General features: G+C 26.1%; 1 long non-coding RNA gene across 1 annotated transcript; it reads left to right on the top strand.

The window, feature by feature from the left end:
• Window positions 1-4,785: 4,785 nt before the first annotated feature.
• LOC145841892 (uncharacterized) lies at window positions 4,786-8,280 on the top strand. The gene is made up of 2 exons (XR_014370189.1): window positions 4,786-4,897; window positions 8,179-8,280. It is a non-coding gene; the product is annotated as an uncharacterized LOC145841892 (long non-coding RNA).
• The last annotated feature ends 9,611 nt before the right edge of the window (window positions 8,281-17,891 follow it).

Raw genomic sequence — 17,891 nt, forward strand, 5'->3', positions numbered from 1 at the left:
ATTTAACGTTCCATCTAGCCGAATTTCTAGGATTCCAAAAATAAAGAGTAGTGAACACCAAAAATATTTTCATTCAACTTGATTAATTGTAAATAATCAGTATTCCATTATGAAAGCATTTTTTAACAGAAAAGCCTACGACCGGTTTCGTCCTTATTAGGACTCATCAGGCAGGAATAGTCGCGAGAAACCGCTATTGTGATCTTAAACAAGCGGGCTTAAGTACAAAGTACTGAAGCGACCGTTTGTGGGTAAAATTGAAAAAATGACACAGCTAAATCATTCACAGCTCAACGTCTCAGACATTGTCAGCTTGTTGTGAGATTATAGTCTGCACTCGTTTGATCAGTTTTAGCCAGCATTTATTTCGGCTATCATCAACAAAGTTGAGATGTTTTATGCCATCGATATAGCGGTTTCTCGCGACTATTCCTGCCTGATGAGTCCTAATAAGGACGAAACCGGTCGTAGGATTTTCTCGGATGCTGTTGTTGTTGTTTATTTTGCGTTAAAGTTCATTGTTTATTATCGATGGCATAAAACATCCTAATAAGGACAAAACCGGTCGTAGCATTGTCTCTGATGCTGTTGTTATTGATCTTGAGGTAAAGTTCATTGTTTATTATTTATTTACTAACAGAAAAGTTCATGTTTAAGATTAAGAAACTATAACCAACATAAAATTTTGTGGTTTAATTGTATAAAAAACTTAAAAAATTACATGAATTGTTATAATATATAATACACCAACACAAATAACCATAATAAATTCTAAACTCAACTTAGAATTAAATGATACTCAAAGCTGCTTATATTCTACTCTATGTTAACTAGACATAACAACGAGTGGATATTTTTATATAAACAACCATGCAAACAGTAGCAGTGCAAAAAAAAAACTAAAGAACTTTGTACTTAAGAAAAAACTTTAAGTAGGATTAAATCTAAATGAATACTTTAAAGCTGATAAAAGAATTAACTACTTTAACTTTAAATCAAAAAAACTGTTATAAGAAGAAAACATCGCCAAATAAATATTTTTTTATATAACAATGAGAAAAAATAAATTTCTGTTTCTGAAAACTGCATGTTGACTGCAGGAAAGTCTCGAATCCCTGTCAGACATTTTCTCGCATTGTTCTTCCTCTTTATTTTCTCCTGCTGTTCATCCTCTCTTTTTAAGTTACATTAGCATGTTGCATATTACGAGTCTCATTCTTGGATTTTCCCTTAAACACAAAACGGTTTTAAATAAGTAATTTAGTACCCAATTACAGAACATTACATTTTTAGATCTCTTTAATTCTGAAATTACGTTTTGCTTCCTAACAAAAACCACCTTTTCCTTGCCGGTATTACACATTGAACAACCACAAAAAGTTTCTATTTCTTACTAAAAAACATATTATACAATGATAAACCGCACATGTTAAAAAATTACCTTAAATCAATTTAATCAATTTTCATTAAATTAAACAAAATTTAATTAAAAAATTTTTAGCCGAATTTAGTTTTTATAAAAACTTGATCAGGTTTAACTAGCAGTCATGAACAAGACATTAAACTAGATCAGTGGTTAGTGACTCGTTGAGGTTTTTTCGTATACCGGGTTCTCGGACAAAACTTTATGAGCGATTTTTTTGTAGTTCAAAGAAACAATTAATTTAATAAATAATTTAACAATTGAAGGTTGAAAAATTATAAATATGTATTATTCATTTTTTTTATGTTTCGTTTTTTTATTGAGAAACAGTTATTTGCTGTAGTATTTGCTATGATTTACAAAAACATAAAAACCTTTTTCATTTTTTTATTTTAGATGCTTTAAAAAGTGCTTAAAAAATTACTTACCCAAAAATCTATTTATTTATCAATTAAGAAGCTAAAACTTTTCAAAAAGTTTTAAATCTCTTAATGTACTTTTACTTTACCTTCATATTCGAGATCGTAAATTTAATGACTATAACTCGTTTATATTCCTGTAAAACTCATTCATTCAAAAACCCGTACCGTTTCGATGCTTTGAATTTTGCATTTCAAATTTAACCTAAAAGCTTTAATTTAATTGAAACAATAAAGTCATTTTGAATGAAAATATATGTTTTAAATGTGAATAAAATTTTCTTAAATGTTTATTAAGGTACTTTTTTAATAACTAAAAAAAATTATATGACTACTTAATTAAAAAAAATAAAAGTTGTCAATTGAAACAAAGCACAAACGCTATTTTGTTAAGAAAATTACATGTATGGCAATACAACTTATAATAACCATACAAAAAGAGTTTTTTTTATGTTTTATAGAGTATAGCACTAAGCTTTTATCAGTAGGTATCAAACTAAGAAGACGAAATTTCGGAAAACCTTGGAAAATACAGCTATAAAATTTGTAGCATTTGTTAATGTTTTTAACTAAAAGCTATTAAAGAAGTTCATGCCGTATAAAAGCCTAATTTAGTTGTTTTTTTATCTAGATTTATTTTAAAAGTTTTAAAATGAGAAAAAATAAATTTTGAAAATTAAGGATCAAAGTAGTTAAAATCTGAATAACTAATGTAAGCAATGTGTAGACTTTAAGCTTTTTACGAAACATAATATAAAATGTTCAAAACTCACAAGTCTGAAATAGTAAAGTGTGGTTGAGCTTTTTAAAATAAAAATTAACTGAAAAACAGACTTGTATTTATTGGAACTGTATATAAGAAAAATAAACAAAAATTGTCAATTTGTAAAAGAGTTGTAGAAACTAGCAGTAAAAAAAAAACTTTAGATTCTTAAACGATGGTTTCACAAACTAAAAAACTTTTAAAAGATTCACTTTTACTTTATTTTATACACGTTTGTTGTGTTTGTATATTAAGAAAAATAGTTTTTACTTTTGCTCGTTTAAAAATTATAACTTTTATTGTATTGTACAAAATCATAATTTCTTTTTAATAGTTTAAAAGTTTACAGCTTTTGATCGAGTGTTTTAAGCTTACTACTTTACCGATATGTTGAAGAAGCAAAATGTTTTAGTTTCTCATAATTAATATCGCCTTTTTTTTCCATTTTTAAACGTTTTCTCATATAATTTTACCTTTTTAGTATTTTTAGCATAAACACCAAAAATACAAAAAATGAATGTTTTCATGAACACTCTGTTTGTATCTAAAAGTGATAAAATGATCTTTCATTTCTTTTAGTGTACAATTTACCGACCAATACAAACATAGTATGACTTATAACACAATTTTCTTCAACTTTAATTTTTTGTAATCCTTATAGTACAAAACAAACAATCATTTTAAATAAACGACAAAAAAAAAACTTGAGTGACCTACTTAATGTGAACGTTTTTATTTAAATAACAAGTGAGAAAATTTTTAATAAGTAAGAAGTTTCTTTTGTGAGCTAATCACTTTTTTTTCTAGTTTTCCACGTAGTATTCCTTTATCTTGGTAGTAAATTAATATTTCTGACAGGGCAATCCCATAGATTATACTTCCCTTGTTATTTTAGAAACATTTTTTGTCAGCTAAGCGTTTATTTCCATTTGTTAACATTTAAAGTTTTGTATTCTTTGTATGGATTTTTTTCTCAAATAGTTTATTACCATGTCGTATATTTAAATTGTTTCTGAAGAAGATTTTTTTTACACATTTAGTTAGCCTTGAATTTTAAACTTGATAAGTTTTGTTTACATACTCAAGTTTAGTTTAATTTGTTTTTAAAGTGACGCTTTTTATTTAAAATGTTGCTAAAATAATTAGAGTTTCAATAACTTTAAGATTAGTTTTAAATTTGTACTTGGTACAAAACTTCCTTTAATACTTTAAAACTAACTTTACTCCAAAACGGGAAAGTATCAGTTTTCTTAGCAAAGTTATGTAAACTTAATCTTCATTTTAATTGCTTAAACTAAATTTTGGTTAAAAAAAGGTTTCAAAACCGTTTGTTTGAAATACACTCAAGAACGTTATCGCATTTAGTGTAATCGCGACTGAGTGTTGCCCGAGTGTGCTTCGCTCTAATTGCCCGCGCACTCATCGTCACTTGTATCAAAAGCCACCGCTCGCTGTTTCTTTTTAGAGCAAATCAAGCTTGAGCAAGGGTTGGTAAAAAAACACCAGGCTCACACAATTGACTGTGTTTGATCGCAGTTTACAATTTTTTTTCATGTTAAGCGTTTAAATAAAATACTAATCTAGCATTTTAGCAAAGTTTGTGAGCTTTTACTGTAGATAAAAACTTTTTTTAATCATGTGGATAATTATAAAAAAAAAGTAATGTAAGGAAACAAAAACTTTATTAGCTTATAAAAAAACAATTGTATTTTCATTTAAACGAACAAATAAAGCCTTTTCATATACTTATCTATAAACAAATAGAGATGAATGGCATGCTTTCTCTATTAAGCAATGAAGTGCAAACTTAAACTACACTTTAGAGTTCACATATTTACCCAAGCATTTAAGATAAAACTGAGTAAACACAAACTTTATTTTGAGAACTTTTTTTAACAACTTTCAAAAATTGAAACACTTCGACCAAACACCACTAGAGTGTTTATTGTGAAACTCAAAAAGGATTGGCCTAGTAACAGCTTGCTTCTTTACAAGCCGGGAGCTTTTGTTTGCACAAGCTGGTGTCTTTACAAATTTGTTTTATTTGTTAGTTTGTTTCGCAGATGCTCAAAGGCGTAAAATAGCACAATTCGATTTTCAAATGGACGCTGCAACATGAGTCTTATTCAGTTCATCAAAAGAAAGGACTACGCGAGCATCAGAAAAGCTGTGGAAGAAAACAAGTCATGCGTGAACGAAACGGACGAAGACGGGAAATCCCCCCTTATGATTTGCTGCTGCGAGGAAGAGGAGAAATGGGCGCTCGGGGTGGCGATCATGATTCTGCAGCAGGTTACAATTCGGTAAAAATGGCAGTTAGGGAAATTATGATACTACAGCATGTTTTGTTAAAGTTGTTCTTTCTAAAAATACTTGCTAGTATATTATTTTAATTTTTGTTAAATTCTTGTCAAAATAATTCGTATAAATTGTTTAAATTAATTTCTATTCCAAATATAAATATCTAGATAAAATTAAATCTATTTTGTGAATTAGTATCGTTTAAAGCAGTAAAACAGAGGTCATAAACAAAGTAAGCTGTAGTTTTTAGTTACGTTTTTTTTTTACAAAAAGTTAAACATGTTTCTGCTATTACTTAAGATGTCATTTAAAACTGTATTGTCAAAGCATTTATTAAATAAAATATTAACTCATCACGATTGAATGAATAAAAAGTTGTCATTACGGACTTTTAAAAGATATAATTTATTTAATAATTCTTAAACAACAACAAAAAATTCTGGCCAAAAGCTCTTAAAAGTGAGAATTATTCTTCATAACAGAATAATCAAAATAACGATAGAAAAAAACCTATGAACTGTAAAAAGTTGCTTGGTAAATTCTACTAAAATCTATTTAAAAAAACTAATAGTTTAAATTGTTTTTAAAAAATCAGCTTGTTTCGTTTTCATGCAAAATAAAGTATACGAAATTTTCATACGTTCTTCAAAAATGTTATTATTTGTGAAATTGCAATATTATGTACCTAACTTTAAAAAATTTTCGTTGTGGTTAAACCTTAGACCAGTGGCGACGCTTGTAGGAGCAACACAAAAAACTTTGTTTAAATAAACATTCTAATTAAAATGTATTTCATCATACCGCAAAGCATGAATGTGGATGTTAAACACAAACAATGGTAATAATTTGTGTGGGGCTATTTCTTTTGTTTCTGTCCTTACCCTCTCCACTACTTGCTTTTAAGAGAAAGTAAAATGTGATTACAAGTTACTTTTAGTTTGTTTGTATTTATAAATGTATTTAATTTATAAATAAACAGTTTTTATGTACAAAAAACTTTTAACAATTTTGCAACATATTTTAAGCTTTTTATTTGTTAATTAATTTTTGGAGATTGATAACTTTAATGGTCACCTATACAAGTTTTGGAATTTGTTGAAGACTGTATGACTAAATACATTTTTTGCTTAAATAAGAATTTGTTATAGCTACTATATAAACGAATTTAACTGTTTTTATTTCAAATTTTTTTTAGAATAACTATTAAAGTATTCATACACTAACATAACGTTTTTTTACTCTATAACAAAATACATGTAAAACTTGTTTTATGAAAATATAGAAGTAATAAAACTATTCTTTGTAAAAGAAAAAAGTTAGTTGAATAAATTTCAAAGTTCTTGATACTGAAGTTTTTTTTTTTTTTTGACGAACATTGCTCGTCTGAGTCTTTAAAATATGGTCGTATTTTTAACATTTTCCTTACTAGAGCGGTTTAAGAAAATTAAGTATGGGTAGCTAAAATGTTTATATTTTTAAAATTCAAGTTAGTTGACGTAGCTACTGATTTACAACACCAAGTTTGATAAGTTTAAGTTTTTATTAATGTGAAATTGTGTTACTACAGCTCGTAACATTTATAACTATGATTAAAACTTTAGAGTCGCCTTTTCCTTGTGGTAAAAGTGTATTTACGATATATTTTTGATTAGGTAACAGTTTAGAAGCTTATGTTATTACTTTGCTTAATTTAAATTAATTTCAAAAAAAAGCTATGTAGGTGTTTAAATCTTTCATATAAAAACAGTTTTGAATTATGAAAAAAAAGTTTATATTTTGCCAGCATAGTGTATCAAAAGAAGAAGTGTACCAAAATGACTTTAACTTTGATAATATTAAACTTAATTGCTAATTGTTGCATAACACTTAACATTGAGATGTCATTTTTTCAGCAAATTTTGTGTTTTGTGTTGTTTATCAAATGTTCGCTAATTGCAGATCTGATTGCAGCATTGATGACTGATTTTGATGTATTTAGCATTTTTATAAGCAGTGATGAGTGCTGCAAACAGGTCTCAATTAGCAAAAATTTGATAAACAATACAAAATGTGCTGAAAAAATGACATCTGAATGTTTAGTGTTGTGCAACAATGTGCGACTAAGTTTATTTTTTGTTCATAAGTTCTTTTAGTAAATTCTTTTATGTGCTTTAAAAAAATAAAAACTGTTCTAAGTCACAGAACATTACATTAACAATGAAGTTGTTATTTAACAATGCCTATAAAATGCTTATAAAACTTCTAAAACTAATATAAACTTATATTTTCGATATACTTTTAAGCAGTAATCCTTTAACTAAAGAGGAGATATTGCATTGTTAAGAAGGGAGATCGTTAATTTTAAATTGTAAGTTGATTTTGTTTAAATTAGTTTTATCAAAAAGTGGAAGATGGCCCAAACTGATATAAAACTCTGTTTGGAAATATATTGAAAGATAAATTTTGCTCCTTTTTAAATCTATTTAGTGTTTTTAATTGCTGCAAATTGGTTTTTAAAAAAATCGTCTAAAAAGTTAATAAAGATTTATAAAAACTTTTTAGAAAACTTAAATTTTTATTTAATAAAACTTAAATTATTTGACATATCTAATGTACTCCTGACATACCTAAGAGTTTTGAAAGACGTATAAGACTGTAAAAAATACAACTATTTGCTCATTTACCTTATCCAAATACATGTAGGTTTAGTAATAGAAGTTTTTTTTTGGACCTTGGGTCAGTTTTTAAAACTAGATTCTAAATCTTATAACGATTAGTTTTATTCATATTCTTTTATGTATGTATAGAAAAGTAAAATAGAAAGACAAGTTCTATAAAATTAAATAGGTCCAACATTTTTTATTTATTGCCGTACTTACGAAGTTTCAAACATTACTACAAACTAACAGTTTTAAAACTTTCAGAAAAAAAAATTTTTTAATCTTGTCTACTGAAAGTCTTTACAAAACAAAAAGCATATTTTAATGTTTTAATTAAATCAAGATTACTACTTCAAGTTTTCATAAAGATGTTATCATTTTTAAACTCAATTTTTGTTTCTAAACTAATACTTTATATAAGTGAAACAAACAAACTGATTACGGCCTGCTGGTCTCAGTTTGATATCACTTTTTTAGACCAAAATAAATAAATAAACTTATTTTAAATATAGTTGCTGGTTTTTGAATTCAATTAAACATACTTGGCCCAGAGCTCTTATTGTTGTTTTACCAATAAAAAGTCCATCTTCTTGCATTATTTGAATAATATAAAATATAATTTTATTATCACAGAAAAATACAAACACAAGTATGCGAGACGACAACAACATGGACATGATGATGTATGCTTGCTTGTTTGAACGCATACATTTGTTCAACCTTTTCACTAAAGCTTTCACACTCAGAATTGACAGAGTTAGTTCTAGCTTGAGGTTATATGATAGTTGCTGTATAAAAACGTTGGTTGTGGCTATTTGGGTTTTGGTTTATGTATGAAAGACACATTGTTATATTTTTTTTAATCTGCAAACACATTTTTTCAGTCATCTGTTTTTGTACAGCTTAAAGGCTTAAAAATATGGCAATAATTCCTGTTATTCAACTGACAGCGTTTAAAAATTTTGTTAATAAAAAGTATTTCAAAATTATTTATACTCTAATGTTATACATTTGGGCAGTCACTTTTTTTTAATATTTCTTCCAAAGGTCAAATCTTAGAAGTAGACAAAGATTTAATATAAGGTTTTAGATTAACTAGTTAATTATATTAAGATATACTCTTCTTTATAGTTGATAAAAAAGGAACAAAAAAGAATGCGAGAGTAAAATAAAATTGCAACAGAAACCGAACAAAATTTTTGCGTCATCTTTTGATCGTGATTATAAAAATTAGACCTTATAAAAAAGTCATGATGATTGAAAAATGTTCTTTAAAATTAAGTATAAACTTAATTTTTTTAAAATACATTTTTAAAAGCATTTACTTTGTAAAGTGTTTGATTTTACATGCATCGATTTTTCAATTAATGTTGTGCAAAATGCCTAGTGTACATATAGGTTACAGCTCTGCTTTGAAAATCAGTTTAATTTGCCTGAAATTTAAAGCCGAAACGGAAACTGTGCTTTAAAGCAGTTAAAATTAATAAATTAAACTAGACACAGAGTTTAAGATGCCTACCATTTATAAAAATTCTAGAATAGTCACAAATAAATTCTATGGTAATCGATTTAAATCTATGATTTAATAACTTCACGTTTTTTTCGTCTGTTTAAACACATTTTGTTGTACAGCCATAATATAAGTAAGAACGAACATAGTTATTTATTAATTGCATTATTTTGATTTTTTTAGAAGGATAAGTACGGTAACACATCGCTTCATTACGCAGTCATGTCTGGAAACAAAGAAATTACAACTAGTTTAGTTCAAATTATGGTAAACAAGAATATAAATTTTGAAATAAGAAACGTCAACGGGAGTACTCCGTTTGATCTAATTCAAAATGCTGAAATTCATCAAGTATTTTCTGATCAAAACCTGAGGGAAGAAAAAGTAAGCTGCTAAGTTTTCTTTAGTTATATCGATAGTTAAATGCTGTTTATGTTAAAAAGTTGCAAAGTCAAAACTTACCACAAAAGTAATTTGAGCCTCTTTTTTTAGTCTAAAACTTAGATTTAAAAAAGTTTTATTATATATTTAAGTTTGGTTAATCAAAAGGTAAAGCAATGAAAAAGTTAAAGAGTAAAGTTTGATGGGAATTTTATTAATTGTTCCTTTTGAACAATTTAATTCTAAAAGGTAAACAGAGTTGACTGTTGCTAGTAACTATTCTAACTTTTCTGGATTCTTTAATTTAAGACTTTTTAAATAAAGTTTTTACCTTTATAAAATTAAAGCTATTAACTAATAAAAAAAGAGAGACTAATAACTATCATTTTTAATAAGTACCTATTGTTTTGGTTTGAAAAATAACTAAAATATAAACATAATAAAAAAGTGGTTTTATAACTTTAGTTTAAAACAAACTTGATTTACTTCAAAATGCTATACTTAACCTAGTTATGTTTCAAAAACAAATTACATGACTATAATTTCTAAAGATTCAAAGCATTAATCTTCTTTTTAGGGCCTTTAATAATTAGAACAAAAGTACAAATTAAGCTAACAGGTTTACCTCTTAATTTTTGTTTATTGTTTAATGTTTGTTTTTTACTAAAACTTTTATTTACATAAATGCAATTAAAGCAAATTAAGATTCTACTTGTTACTACAAACTTTCTAAAATAAATGAAAACTGTTTTGGATAAGTTTATTATAATCATAATCCAAAGAAATATCTTAATCGCTAAATAAGTATAGCAATGAGAACTTAATGTTTTTTAATAAGTCTTTTTATATCTAATTAGAATTTGGTTACATTTTTAAAAATTTGAATAAAAGTACTATATCCTTAATTAACTTTTCAGAGTTGCGACCAGCCTATGAAAATATGTTTTGGAAAAGTGGAAATCGCAGAAAACTTGGAAAATCTTCGCCGTAAAATAATCAAGTCGCTGAACCGAAGCAAAAACTCAGAAAAAGCCCCGACCGCCGTTCAAAAGGAGGTTTCAAAAGCGGCGGTAAACAGCAGAACAAAGCAAAAGAAGAAAAGCAAAACAAGAAAGAGGGTTAAAGTTTTATCGGATGAACAGAAGGACCCAACAAACAAAAACTGGCGTGAGGTGATCGTGGAGATACAATGTGTACTGAACGAGCAAATAGCCACTTCTTTCCGACCTTCCGCCAAACCTATCGTTGAAGAGCCGTTTGACAGCGAGGACGACTTCTTTCTAGGTAGTTTTTAATTTTCTTTAACAACCACAATAAAAGAAATTAAAGAAATTCCAGTCTATTAGGTAGATTAATATTATATTTATACTTACCGTAATTTATCTTAAGATAGTTAGACTTTTTAAAACTAAAATATCTTATTATATTGTTTGCAAGTTAAAGTTACTAAGCTAAATGCTGTGAATATAAAAAATAGCATCGTTTTATTTAAAATTAAAATAAAACCTATCAAATATAAGTAAACAAAATAAAATCCTATATTAAAAAGTGTTAGTAGTGCTAAAAATTTTAGTCTAACTACATATGTTTTTAAATAAAGAATCAAGTATCTACTGATCTACTGTAAAGTAAAAAGTGTAAACAAATAAAAAATAAGTTTTAACTGATAAACATTTACACTTTTAAGAAAAACAATCTAAACATTTTATAGACGATTTCATGCCCACCCAACAGCGGCAGCGAGCAAAGTCCATGTATCCCGGCATGGACATAAAAAACAAGTTACGAAGCTTACGAAGAGACAGCTCCCTTCTACCTGGGCTGCCGAATAAACAAAAAGGTTCCAGAAGAGACAGTGACCTCCAATCGGTGGACCTAAACACCATAAAAGCCAAATCAAAAAGAAGGGAAAGCGTTGATCCGTCGTTGCTTAAGAAAACTAGTTTTAAATTAAAACCCAACAGAAGAAGTAGTTTAATTACTGACAAGCAGTCAGTAGAAGCGACTAACAACATTGTAAAGCATGAAGAGAAACAGAGTGTTTCCTCCAAGTTGAACGAAAAAGATCTAGAAATTAAAAATAAAACGAATGCTGTCGGACCAAAATTACCTAGAGGGGAAGGCAAAACAATAGGTTCTCTTTCAAATATTTTGGAAACATCGAACGAAAGCGACGATTCAACTTCATCTGTTGCGTCCAAAATTAAGTACGGAAAAAATAGTTAGACAAATAAATTCAACTTACATTTGGTTCAAAGTAAAAAAAGTTAAATTATATTAATTTGAAATAGAAGTTTTTATTGTCAATTATCTTATTTCAATTTTTCATTAAACGAGGAAAATTTTTATATTTACTAAAAAAAGCAGACTAAATAAAAAATTAAAAATATCTTAAAAAACCTACTAGTATTTTCTTATTAGAGCTTTTTTTTTAGTTAATTTTTAAAAACAAACTTTTTTTCTGAACAAGACCTAGCAATAACAGCATTCAATTAAAACTATTAAGTTTTATTATATATTTATGAAAGCATTTCTTGTTACCTATAAAATCAATTTATATTAAGTTATTTTTTATTTTGTTAAAGCGTCCTTTATTAGTAAAGTTTGTCTTACTGTTAACTATACTTTTTAATAATTCTAAAATACTAAGTTTCGCTATAAATCTTAAAATAATGTAAAACTTTTGTTTTAATGCCTACAAGGTAGTTTTTTTTTTGAAGTTGTTTAAAAGTTTTCATTACATACAAAATGTTATTAAAGTAACAATAAAAAATAACAATAAAAGTTGGTAGTGGTGTACGACTCGATGACCAAAAGTTTTTTACGTACATCAGGTCCGTTGACCAAACTTTTTGAGCAACTTTTTTATTCTTCAAATTTCTTATTTTAATGCCTACAAAGTAGTATTTTTGAGGATGTTTAAAAATTTTATTTTTTACAAAGTTGTAAAGCTATTTTTATATACCATTTTAAAAGTTGTTTACTTTAATTTAAACTTCTCACAAATTGTTTTAGTTTACAAGTATTTAAAAAAAGTTCTATTATGTTTCAAGTTTATATAAAAAACTATTGTCAAAATTTAAGTTTAAATATTATTTAGAATTATAACTTTTTCTAGTGGTTTAAATATAAAAACTTTTATATTAACTTTTACAATTGTTATCTTGATCAAAAAAAACACTTATATTTAAGAAAGTAATAATTAATTTATTTAAACAATATGTTTTAGTACTGAGCTTTTACTAGTACGTCCAACAGACTGGTATTGTTCTACTGACTTTTCAAAATTCAAAACGTTTTTGATATCTTCTTCAAATAAAGAAATGTAAATTTTTTAAATACACTTTTGGTTATGAATATCTTAATTTAACAAAAATATGTGTCTTAATATAACTTTTGTCTTAATATAGAAAAAATAAAACAAACTCGTATTTTTGAAAGTATTTATTTATGATGAATATTTTATAACAAAATTTTTATTTAGGCCAAAATAAATTACTAATATTTCAACAAAAATATCGGCGAAGGTCTGCAGAGCAGAAGCCTGGGATTTTGTTTGCCGTGAGACAAGCTCAAGTTTGACAAAATGGTTGATCATACCAATTCGATCATCAGACCACAAGCCCTCGGTAGACTGAGACCGTTTTCGTCCTGATTAGGACTTATCAGTCATTTGTTTACTAATATTTCTTAACAGTTTGAAGTTATACAAAATATTTTATTTTGTAAGAAGTGAATGCAAAAAAACTAAGTTTGATGAATTTGTTCAAGAGTTAAATTTTTAAGATAAAAGAAAACTTTTCATATACATTATTAACTAATTAAAGTTATGAAATTATTATGATAGTTTACTTAAAATATGTTTTTAAGTTTTTTTGTTCTTTTTGCTTAAATTATTTTAACTGGTTTTTACTTTTATTAAAAAAGATAATAAATATACTAGAATAATTAAATTTATTTAATTTTTATTTAAACTTTTATAAATCATGTAAATAAGTAAACTTAAACAATAAAAAAAAAAGTTCTTAAAATTAAAGAAATTAAAAACGAAAATTAAAAAAAAAAGAATGTATTTATTTAAATCACGAACTTTTTGAAACATTTCATAACACGAAAATATTGAACGTAAAGATTTATAAAAAGATTTAAAGCAGTAAGTGCAAAACAAATATAATTTTTTAATATGTTTTAAGTTTCTACGAAATTAAAAGTATTGTAAATTATTCCTTAACCAAGGAACTAAATAAATAACTCAAATATTCAAAATAGATACAGATTTATTATTATTATTATTGTTTAATTAACTTACTGTTTACTTTAGGAAAGTTTAAGATACCTCGTTTGTTTTAAATTGATATTCAGTCAATAAAAAAAAACAGACGTGTGTTGAAAAATTAAGTCAATTTATTGCAAAAAACTACTGAAAAGAATCATTATTAATACTATAATAATATTTTTAGTATATTTTAAATAAAGACTAGTTTTGATAAAATAATTTAAACTATTCTTCTTTAGTCTGTACATTAGATTTTTTACATAAAAATTTTTTGTACCAGAAATTTCTAAATTTAAAGCTAGGTTTTTTAGTTAGAAAAATTTAGTTTTTTTAAATCCTCTAAACTACTTTAACCAACTTAAAGAAAATAAAGTTTTTAATTTTTTTGTATGAAATTCAAAAATGAAAAAATGAAAGATAATGATGCGTGTGAAAACAACAGCAATAAACATCAGTTGACATACAGACAATTTACATTTGCTCGTTTTATAAAATTTACAACTCTTTTTCGGATTTTGTTAAGTATCAGCTAAACTTCGTTATTTTATAATCTTACATATGTAGTAATCTGTCTGACTGATTATAGTATTTTTCAACAGAAACTAGTTTGATTTAACCAAGTTTTATTCAATAGTTTAAATTTATTGAAAGTAAAACTACTAATTTGATAAAACACATAATTTTAGACCAAAAAAATATTTTTTTAAAAGTAAAACTATCGAGTGTGTTTAAAAAGAAACTACCAAAAAAACTCCAAAATACTTTTGTAGATATGAAAAATATTTTTTTCTTTGTACTGTTTATTGTAAAAAAAGTGTGATTGTTTTTACAATAATTTTTATGTTTTCACAGCTTAATGAAATGCTTGCTTACCAAAGATAAAACATTGGTTGAGTTGATTTTATACAATCAGTATTTTTTAATTCAAAGTGAAATACTTGGTTTAATACTGTCTTTTACGTTTATTGTTGTTGTTGATCATTTCTGAAACGTTATAACGTAATAATATAACTAAAACTTAAAGTCAGTGATAAGTAGTTTATGCTCATGTTTAAGAGTTTAATCAAGTTTCAAAATTTCAAATTCAGTTAAAATAAAAACAAATTGCTAAAACTTTTACCAAAATAAAATGATTTTCTATTTTAAATGTCGATACTACTTAAAGCTTTGCAAAGATTTTTTAAGTCTTAAAGACGTTATAACAGCAAGTTTTTAAAAATTTTTAAATTAAAAAAAAAATCTGTTTTGTGACTATATTGTATTTTATGCTGCAAAAAATCACTATTTCAAAGTAGTGCTAAAGTATAAGCTGTGTTTTACTTAAAATTAATTTCAGTACCTTTGTTGGATTTTTTAAATTATATTTTATTTATATGCAGAAATTAAAGTGTATGTTATTTAGCAGTATCTTAAAGATATAACTATAAAGTAATAAAAGTATTGTTTTAAAACTTGTTTAAGACTTACATGTTTGACGATTAAATTTTTGATGTTTTTATAGAACTATTAACCCTTAAACAAAATGCAAACTATGAAAATTTCCTTAGTAAAACTACAAATTTTTAATTGAATGCATTTATAAGGATAAAAAGTGCTTTACAGACTAAATGAACGAAAAGCGTAAAATTGTAAACTTAATCAAAATAACACGAGTTATCTTATACTTTGTGGGCGAGATTTTTTGTACCAACTTCCTGATGCATGCAAATTAGAAAATAGATTTTTTGTTAAAGTTTACATTTCATAGTTGCTACAACTAAAATATCATGAAGTTAAAGTTTGCGTTCGTAATTTGTGTTTTTCTTTCAACTGCTTTTTGTAAAGGATGTTAGTGTTCTATGTGTAGTCTAAAAATATTTTGATTTATATTTTAGAAAGCAAATATAAAAAGTAAGCTTAAAACGTACTTATAAAAATTTTCCAAGCAATAAACGGTAATAAATAATAGTTACAGAATGTTATAATAAAAATTTATGATAGCAAGTAAAAATATTTGTTGTTTTTTGACATTAAAATTCAACATTGTGAGTTAAAACTTGCTCATTTTAATTAAGCAGGTAACTTTAATCGAAAAAACACAAATTTAACAAAACTGTCGAAAATAAAACGCTACTTTCAAGTTTGGTTTTTAAGCTTATTAGCTGGTTACGAATTAACTAGAAAATAAGTTTAATGTTTTCAATTCTTTAGTGGCTACTTATGAAAACGAAAGTAAAAATCTAATATAACTTGTAAGGATTTTATTTTTTTTTTTTAATAAACTAAAAACTTAAATACTTTTTGATACTTCGGAAAGCATCAGTTGCAAGTGCAACAGCTAAACAAAAATATCTAAATTTAAATTCAGAGTGCTTCATAATTAATTATTAAAAAATTCATTACACTTATATACAGTTTAAGCTTATATAAAAGTTGTTTAAAATTATGATGTTTTCCAGCTACAATAAAAAACAGACGAAATGGCACTAACCATGCTGCACCATGTACTTTAACAAACTTTAAATTAACTTGTAATAAAAAAAAATCATGAAATATGTTAGTAGTTTTGTAATATTTTTTCTAGGAAATATCTGTGAAAAGTAGTTCGTTTAACTTTTTCAAACTTTATACTAATTGACTACTTTTCAGCCAAAAAACCTGCCGCCAAAAAGCCAGCAGCCAGAAAGTATGACGTATCTCATCATAACTATGACGTACTTAATCAGATTGATGACGTCCCTTCGTCTCATCCAAACCTGTGGCCCGTGGAAGTCATCTACTCTGACCTAGCTGTAATGACGTCGGACAACAATCTTGACAGTGATGACATGTCTCACGAGAACGATGACGTAGGTGATGAGAATAACAACGTGGCAGATGACGTCTTTCCAAATTAGCGGGTCGTGAAAATTATCAGACGAAAACCTTAAACATGGTAAGAATTATGTTAAACGTATTCAAAACTAGAAACTAATTTAGTTCTCTGTACTCTTTTAATATTTATGCAGTTAGTAAAAAAGTGTTTACGTGCTGAATTTATTTTTATTTTTTTGTTTTTTTTACTGCATTTAATAAAACTTGTTTAGTTTGTTATGGATTATGTGGTAGAATTTAAACTGCATGTCTTTATAGTCAGGTAAGAGCGGCTCTAGGCATAAATGATTAAGTACGTGCTACAAAAAAAAAAACGTAAAAAATTTCTGAAGCTGTTCTTAAAAAATAAAACATATACGTAAAAATCTGACTTGCTTGCTGATTCTAAAAACTTTCTGAGAAAGTTGAATATTTTAATTTTGAAAGAATTTTAATGTTAATTTTAGCTGAAATCAGCAATTCCAACATTAACTTAGCTAATATTAACTTTTAAACTTATTTTTTTTGATAAAAATTTGTATATAAAATATTATTTAAGAAAGATTCATCCAGAAATTACAAACAAAAAGTTATTAACGTTATTTTCTGTAATTAAATAGATATTTTATGTTAATGCAAAAGGATAAGCTAGTCTTTATTTGAAGTTTTTTTCAATGCCATAGCTTAAGTGTTAATTAACGTACTATTTACATGTACAACTAAAAAATGTTAAATAGTTATGAGCCTGCACCAAAAGTTGCCCGAAAGCTTAAAGTAAAAAAAAGTTTATAAGGTAAAACTTTATAACTAAGCTCTAAACAACATATATAATAACTATTATTGCCTTTTGTTGGTCATTTTATCAGATTTTTAATCTTAAACAGTAAATTTATGTGATAACTACAATTGTTTTAAGTAATTCCGACCCGCAGTTTTTTTTTAAGTGCGCTCGCGAGTAACTTCAAAAATATCACGCGACTTATATAAGGCTGCCGACCCTTTTTAGAGGCTTTTTTTTCATTTTTATCGGCAAAGTAAAACTTTTACAATTTACGTAGGTTGGAGATATCAAAAAACACTTTACACTAAACCAGCTAAAAGTTTAAAGCTTTTTTAAAGGCCCTAGAAGTTTCAATGTACTTAAGAAAAAAGTACAAAAAAGCTTAAAGTTTTACACCTACGCAAAAAATAACTATTTTTTTATATATTACGGGCAGGATTTTTTTTACTAATTTCCTCTAGCATTTAACTTAGTAATTATGTTTGTCAGTAACGTTTACACTTATAATTGCTTCAACTATAAAATTATGGCAACATGTTATTGGTCTTATTAAAACTTAAACACTA

The sequence above is a fragment of the Thalia democratica genome, chromosome 8 (assembly GCF_965202585.1).
Source record: "Thalia democratica chromosome 8, ktThaDemo2.hap1.1, whole genome shotgun sequence".
NCBI lineage: Eukaryota > Metazoa > Chordata > Thaliacea > Salpida > Salpidae > Thalia > Thalia democratica.